Raw genomic sequence first — 8,064 nt, forward strand, 5'->3', positions numbered from 1 at the left:
TGTCTGCAAAACCAGGTAGTCTGAACTAAGTTTTCTGGGAGCTAGATTGTTTCTGATAAAGGCACGCTTCACTAGAGGAAAAAACCTCAAGTGCGGCCTCATTTTAAGGGGCTTAGTGTGGGCTTTTACATGTGCAACACATGGCCTGCCCGCACTTGATGTTTCTCAAGTGCTGCCAAAATATTGGCAGCACTTGATGTTTCAAGTGCTGCCAATTTGGAAATTGAGCCCGCACTTGACATATTTTGTGCTGCCAATTTTAGAATATGAGCCCGCACTTCACAAATTTGGTGCTGGCAATTTTGGAAATGATGAGCCCGCACTTGACATATTTAGTGCTGCCAATTTTAAAAATAAGCCCGCACTTGACATAAAAATGGGCAGCACAAGCTTAAAAATGAGCTGCACGTGATATATAAATGAGCCGCACTTGATCTAGATTTGTTATATAACCGATTTCCCTACTACATATATTATACAATTGGACCACGCCACTAGTTCATCTCCATACATCCAATAAAAAGTATTCAATTATATAGATAATTAAATTAAATAGTATATAATTGTAAATATAAAAGTCGGTTACATTATAGTCATATAAAAAACTAGCATCCATAATCTAAGATTCACTACAAGAAAATATAAAAGACAATAAATGGTAATAAAGTTTGCCAGCTTTTCTCGAACTGCATTTATCTTCTCAGTGGTGAAAGACAGCTCCCTCGGATTGTTGAATACCTTAAGAAGATCGACCATCAAAAAAATATATATACTTTAGTTATATTAAAAATATTGAATCGTACAATAAACAAAAACTTAATTTGTTCATAACAACGAAATAATGAACCATATAATAATAAAAATGGTTTATTTTGCTACTAACTTTCAACTAATTAACTTAAATAAGTATTTAAACCCTTTACATACTTAGTTCGATGTTTCAAATACTCATTCTCTCCTACTTTAGCCAAATTATGCACATTTAAGACTTGTTGATCATTATAGGTCACATATTAACTAAAATGCATTATTTCGGTCCCAAGTTTCAACTAATCAACTTCATTTCTACTAAGTTCTTAGTGACCCCGTTTTGTAGCATTTACCGTCTCGACTTTATTTCCGCTAACGCCTCGCTTATGTTTTGAGACGAGTGTTACAACAATATTCCCCCCCCCCCTCCCTGAAAACACATTCCAGTTGTTCGATGAACTACAACTACATTCTCATACCAACTCCAAGTATCGGGAAACAAACCACATTCGGATATCAGTAGTCGTATGCATTATATGGAAAACTTCTCTAATAAAAATATAGGTAGTGGATGACTTTCCCGCCATACAGACTTTTCGGGCATAATGTTCCGACTATCGATTAATATTAGGCATGTTAACATAAAGTTTTCTTTTTTCCACATAGGCACATAAAATATCAGTGGATCTAATTTCATCTATGCATGCACTCACCCAGAATACAATAAAACATTAGAGTCTACCATCATAAAGCAAGTTGCTCCTACAAGGCAACAAAGCAAGTAGTTGAAGATACAAAGCCACAAAGGTCCACACATCATGTGTAGAGAAGTATCAGAATAATTTATTGAAGTATTAAACTACTGATATATTAACATTTAACACACATTTCCAATCAGCTAGCTAAAGATTTTACACAGAAAAAATAAGATTGGCACTCTTGCCAGAGTTGGCTGATTTGCAGTAGATTGTTTCCAGATCTCAACAGACTAGGTGGAGCCTGGAAGTACAAACTACTACATCACCATGCAATTCATCAGGATCCAACTAAGAAACTAACTCACTGGACAAGGGTTATCACTCTTAGCGGCACATATGCATAGGCATGATAGCCACGTATAGATTTACAATTACACGCCACAAGAGTCCTTAAGGGAGAAACAGTAATCACCACAGAGATATAACCCTCAGAAATCCAAATTCAGCCTACGTAATGATAGATTATCGATCAATTTTTCCCTTGTGGACTCTGGGAATCAACTATATCAAGCACGCAAAGTATCCTCATCATGTCAATGATTTCAGCCTTATGGACAGTATTAATGTTAAGTTGTTAACATCAGAAAGAGATCATTAACGCAACTTAGTAATCTGTACTCATATTTTGATTCCTCTTCAGTTTTCCTTAAAAAAATTTCAACTTAGCCATAATGATCAAACTACTTTCTACATAAAACAAAGGAACATTAAAAAAGGAAACTTACTGGTCCACTTTTGCCTTTTGCCTTGTTCATGATTAGCTCACAGAAACTGCGTTTCTGTAGGAAGAAATTAGAAATGTGAGAGACAAAATCAGGGCGGCAAAAAGGGGAACTTGTAACATAAAAAAGAGAACATAATAACTTACATGTGGAATGATTAGATCCTCTTTTAAATATAGTAGATTTTCCACAGAAGCAGTCCAGGCTTCCTGGAATTCTAGAGCAAGCTGTTGCTGAACAGCTCGTAGAAATGTCACCTTTGTGCACCTGGAGAAGCCAAGTTATATTCAGACTCTTCAGAGAATAAAAAGGGAAGTACTGAACCATTATTTCTATAAATCATAAACTGGCTAAATTCTTTTTACTAGCCTGGATTACTCATCGATGATTTTTTCCATCCCAGAAGCTACAAGTAATTGCAAGAGGCTCGTCTGATATAAAAGAAATAATATTAATAATAAAAAAAAACAACAAAAATCAATAAGTAGAAGATATAGGTGAAAAAGTGTATTGGATGGAGAAACAAATTTAAAAAGGTCATATGTCCTTCTCTTCCCGGTTAAAAGTCATCCCACAATGTAAGCCGAATTGAATTACTTCTTAGCATAGGGTCATTGGGAGTGGACCGTGTGGTGGTAATTTAAATGAATTTCACAGAGAGCACAGAACGAATGGAAAAAGGAAATTCATAGCATGCCTCAAAATCAAAAGAGAGAACAAACAGATGTATGAGCAGAGAAAATCAAGCAACCAGCAATAACAACAATAAGCTAACAGAAATCCCAAGTCCAATTAAGAAAGAGTTCTCACTACTTTCATCTTCTTCTTCAGTTCCATTGTTATATCATACGCAAACGATAATCGAGCATCCACTTTACTCTTCCGCTTTGAACAATTTTCTAACTGAAGCTTTGCTTCCTTGCATGACAAGACAAAAGAGAACATAAGATGCATGACTGGAAGGAAGAGAAACCACAAAAAGTCCCTTTAAACATACTATATTTAATTCTACTCACTCTTCCTGTAGCTTCTGCAGTTCATTTTTCACTCCCTCCATAATTTTCTTCTTAACTTTTGACCTCAACAAATTCAAAACAAGATGAATGTCATGGTTAGACAACGCAGACTTCTAAATCCTTAAGAGATGATAGAGATATTTAAAAGAGACCACAAAACTCATATACCTTCTCAACATATTCCTCCCTTGTAACAAGACCTGCAACTTCTTTCTTTAATGCAGCCTCTAGCATCTACGACAATTACAAAAAAAAGAATCAGGAACATCTACATACTCATCTTACTATAAGTAGATAGTTAGTCAATATAAAAGATTGTCATAGTTTTTTCAAACTCAATTCTGACAGATTCAGGGAGGTCAATAGTTCACATTTGGATCCAAAAATTTTTGAATTCACATTCGACAGATTAACAGCAATGGAATGCAGTCAGTACAGACAACGCTGAACATAGAAATCATATTTTCATCACTTCACCAGAATCTCCACAATCCATCATTCAAATTATAAAAAATAAATAAGAAACAATTATGTGTGTCTAACCAATATAATAGATTACAGAAAAATTAGGTTCAACGAAACTTCAAAATCTAATAATCACAACAAAAAAACCCAAAACGATTCCATTTTGATAAACCACACCCTTCAATAGCAAAGAACACTATAATATTAAATAAACAAATAAATAATAAAGAAAAATTGAAATCAAATGGACATTAATTTCAACATTACCTTGGCATTACTGGAACCGAATTGAAGAAGAGAATCATTAGGTTTCATAGTGGAAGCAGTATTGTTCCTAAGCTCCTCAAATTTGCGAAGCTGAATTTCTCTCTGCTTCTGAAGCTTCCTTATTCTTAGTGCATCTCCCATCCCCGCCGTTCTTCTTTGAACGAATTGAAGAAAGCTAACGATTGATGTAAGGGGTGTCCTACTCAAAATTCAATTCCAAAACAATCAACAGAAAACCTAAATCGGAAATTGCAGCACAATTGATCCTAATTGTTCCAATTTATCGGGAAGTAGAGACCTAAATTACGTAATTTCTCATAAATCTATTCCAAAAATAACAAAAATAAAACCTAAATCTTTCAAATTAAACAAAAAAATTAATTCGTCATTACAGTAACCAGCTTATACTAAACAAGTAATTAAATTTAAATTACAAACCTAGATAAAGAGAAGCGTCGCGGCGGTGGAGGAACAGCAGCGGCGACGGGGTGGGGGAAGAACAGCGCGACGCGGCGGTGGGGGAACAGCAGTGCGGTGTGTGTAGTGAGTGTTGTGAGTTTGAATTTCGCACCCAGTGAAGAACTAGAGGGGGGGAAGGAGAGAAACAAGAGAGGGGAAAAGAGAGAAGCGGGAAAATGAAGTTAGGGTAAAGCAATAACTAGAGAAGAGGAAGGAGAGAGGAGTGGGAAATTAATATTTTTGGGAAGTATTTTGTGCTGCTTGTTTGTAAAATGAGCCCGCACTTGAGTTTAAAGCCCGTACTTGAACTCAAGTGCTGATAATTTTTTAAAATGAGCCCGCACTTGTGAAAAAAGTTTTTTTTTTCCTATACTCTCAAGTGCTGCCAATTTACTAAATGAGCGGCACTTGAAGGGAAGCACATGACGATTTTTCCTCTAGTGCTTGATGGCTTAGCATTATCCGCAAAATCCAAGGTTTTTCGACTTAATATACTAAGGATAAGTAGCAAAGTCGTATGTCTGCGATTTATTTCCTGTCACGTGAATGGACTCGAACCCCTGCAACTAATGTAGTCAACGAAGTTGTTTGACGCAGAAGAAAAGATCGGAGATCGAAATCGAAATGATTCGGATACTGAAATTCAAGGACAAGATTCCTACAACAAAGAGGCCAATAGCAATTGAAAGCGAAATATCTCTAATTATTCGCCCACGAACGATATGATATGTTTTCTATGAATGATTATGTTATGGTGAACCATTGTCGTGTGTTAGATCAAATGATTATGAATGTTATGCTTATGTTGAATATGAAATTTTCAATTTGTGAACTATGTCTCTATGATATGGATTATGTCTATGCTGACATGATTGTACTGGTAATCTAATTGTTATACATGGATGTCGTCTCCGATGGAAGTTCTCCTGAGCTCAGAGTAAGAGATTATTATAATAAACGACTTTTACAAATTATTTGAGTATTGCAATTGCTAGATAAATATTTATTTTCATTACATATATCTTCAAAATTATCATTTTGCATTAAATATTAACATACTTGGTGGAAAATTATTTTCAAAGAGGATCTCACAAAGTAAAATGGGAGCTTAGTCTATGCTAACAAATTTGCCCCTTTTATGTTCTTTGCTCCTCGATCCTATTTTATGAAATAAAATGGAGATATGAAAGATGATGGCGGAATATAATTGACCTTAATGACGATTAAGGATCAATATATAATTTTGCCCCTTTTGTATTCTTTACTTTTCGATTCTAGGTCTCGAGTTGAAGCGGAGTCCTAAAAGATGATGGCGGAATGAAGGCTAGACATTGTAAGAATTGAAATTGTGAAATCTTGGTTTTAAAATAAAACATCATACTTTTATTCAAGCATTTTTAATTTTCAACAATCATTTTATAAATCTAATTTTCCAGTTTCGAGGACCAAACTTTTTCTAAGGGGGTAAGGATGAAATACCCCGAAATTTTAAACTTGATTTATTAAAACTAAAAATATTTATTAGCTTGATTTCGTTTTAAATAAGTACGAATAATCGAATTTCATTAGTTTAAACGTTTTTTACGATTTACTTTAAACGATAAATTTATAAACGAAAATTTATTTAATTTTCGTTAACGATAATTTTACAAAGAATTTATTTATTTAAACTTTTCTATTTTTATAAATTTCTGAAAATTTCAACAATTTCTGAATTTTGGCTTAATATTGTGAAATTACGAAACTGCCCTTGAAGAGCAAGATTTCATTTCACTTCTTCTCCTTGCTCTCCACGTACAAAGCAATAAGGAGAATTTTCCTTCCTTTCTCCCCTTTCCTTGAAATCAGTCTAAATGCATGTCTTGGAGACCAAGGACTTCTCCTTGTTCATCACTCCTCCTATTTACAAATTCAGAAGTTTTTAGATTGAATTTCAACAACAAACCAAATACAATTTCAAATTTCAATCTCACTCCTTGGTTTTTCTGTGATTCAAACCCACCATCACCAACAACCATCGTCCGCCACCACTACAACCACCACTGTTCACCACCATTATCACCACCACCCAACACCGCCTAACCACCGTTCACCACCGAACACCACCACCCCACCGTATCTTCCCCCCTGCTCTCTCTTCTCTTCGCGACTCCCCTGCCCCCTCCCTCTTTTCTCTTCGCCGCACCACCAACGACAACCACCACATCACCGCACAAAATTCCCCTGTTTTGCGCGCCGTCGCAGAACCACCCCACCGCCGTCTCCCCATCGGCACGCTACTGCGCAGCCGTGTTGCGCCGGGCCCCAGCCGCCGTCCCCTTTCCTCCTCTCTTTCCTCTTCGTCTCCCCTGCTTTGTGTTTCAGTTTTGAAGGAACCAAGTTGGAGTTTGGAACTTCGTTTCCTTTAATTTTCCAAATGAAGCCTAATCCCTACACTTGGGCCCAATAACTCAATGTGAGTATTTTGTCCAATCTACGTATTAATGCTACGTTTTATGAAATAAATTGTCACTTGCTCAAACATTGTGATAATAAAGATTTTAAAATGATGGTTTAAAATATATATATTTCGACTTAAGTTTGGTTTAAATAATATTCTTCAGTAATTCATGAAATTATAAATTTTAAAATTATTATTATTATTATTATTTTAAAAAATAAAATATCGATTTGTAAAATATTTCTCGTTTTAATATTAATTCAATAATTTGATATTTTCAAAGAAATCAGACTCGGAGCTCAAGAAGAACGAACCAACAAAAAGGCTTAGCAAATCGTGGAATTGAGGTAACGGTTATTGCTAGTACCCGCAATCCCTTCGAAATATATTTATATACGAATGATGTTATAAACGATTGATGTTTTATGATTTGAGGGATTAGAAGGTTGATTTGATTGAATAGTTTTATGATATTGCAGCTTTATGAAAAGTATTGATTTAATGAATTATTCCTGAAAGAAATGATTTTATGAAATAACGAGATTTAATGGTATTATTGAACTATCCTGATTGAATGAGATTTTCCTGATTAATGTTCCACTAAAAGAAATTTAAACATGATAAATGAAAGTGTAAGAACTGGTCAAGTTCCCCTGATATGGAGCCCATGTTCCCCCTGATAAGAAGCATTGGCATCCCCTGATATGGAACCAAGGTTCCCCTGATATGAAGCACTAGCTTCCCCTGATATGGAACCAAGGTTCCCTATGATAAGAAGCAATGGCTTCCCTTGTTATGGAGCTCAGTCTCCCCCTGTTAAGAAGCATTGGCTTCCCCTGTTCGTAGGAGATGTTCTACCATGTTTTCCTGTAAAAGTCCTGACGACCAGAATAATACTATTAAAGGAAAAAGGTTAAAGAAATGATATTTATGAAAAGATGTTCTGAAATGATGTTTTATTAAATGTTTTACTATATTCTATTCTCCCTCTTTATTAATAAAATGAATTGAAATGATGTTACTATTCTAGGGTAACTTGTTACTGAGTATTCGGCTCACCGTTTTGTTTTCTGTTTTTGGTACTGCTGGGGACCACGGAAAACGAGTAGTGGCGAGGATTTTACTATAGCAATGTTCAGCTAAGATAATGTTAAGTTGTAACAAGTTTAAGTATGACTCTTGATTAA

The 8,064-nt window shown here is 35.2% G+C and overlaps 1 pseudogene; it reads right to left on the reverse strand.

The window, feature by feature from the left end:
• Positions 1-1,977: 1,977 nt before the first annotated feature.
• On the reverse strand, positions 1,978-4,119 carry LOC130467309 (protein XAP5 CIRCADIAN TIMEKEEPER-like; annotated as a pseudogene).
• Between the last annotated feature and the right edge of the window lie 3,945 nt (positions 4,120-8,064).

This window comes from Spinacia oleracea, chromosome 2 (genome assembly GCF_020520425.1).
Source record: "Spinacia oleracea cultivar Varoflay chromosome 2, BTI_SOV_V1, whole genome shotgun sequence".
Taxonomy (NCBI): domain Eukaryota; kingdom Viridiplantae; phylum Streptophyta; class Magnoliopsida; order Caryophyllales; family Amaranthaceae; genus Spinacia; species Spinacia oleracea.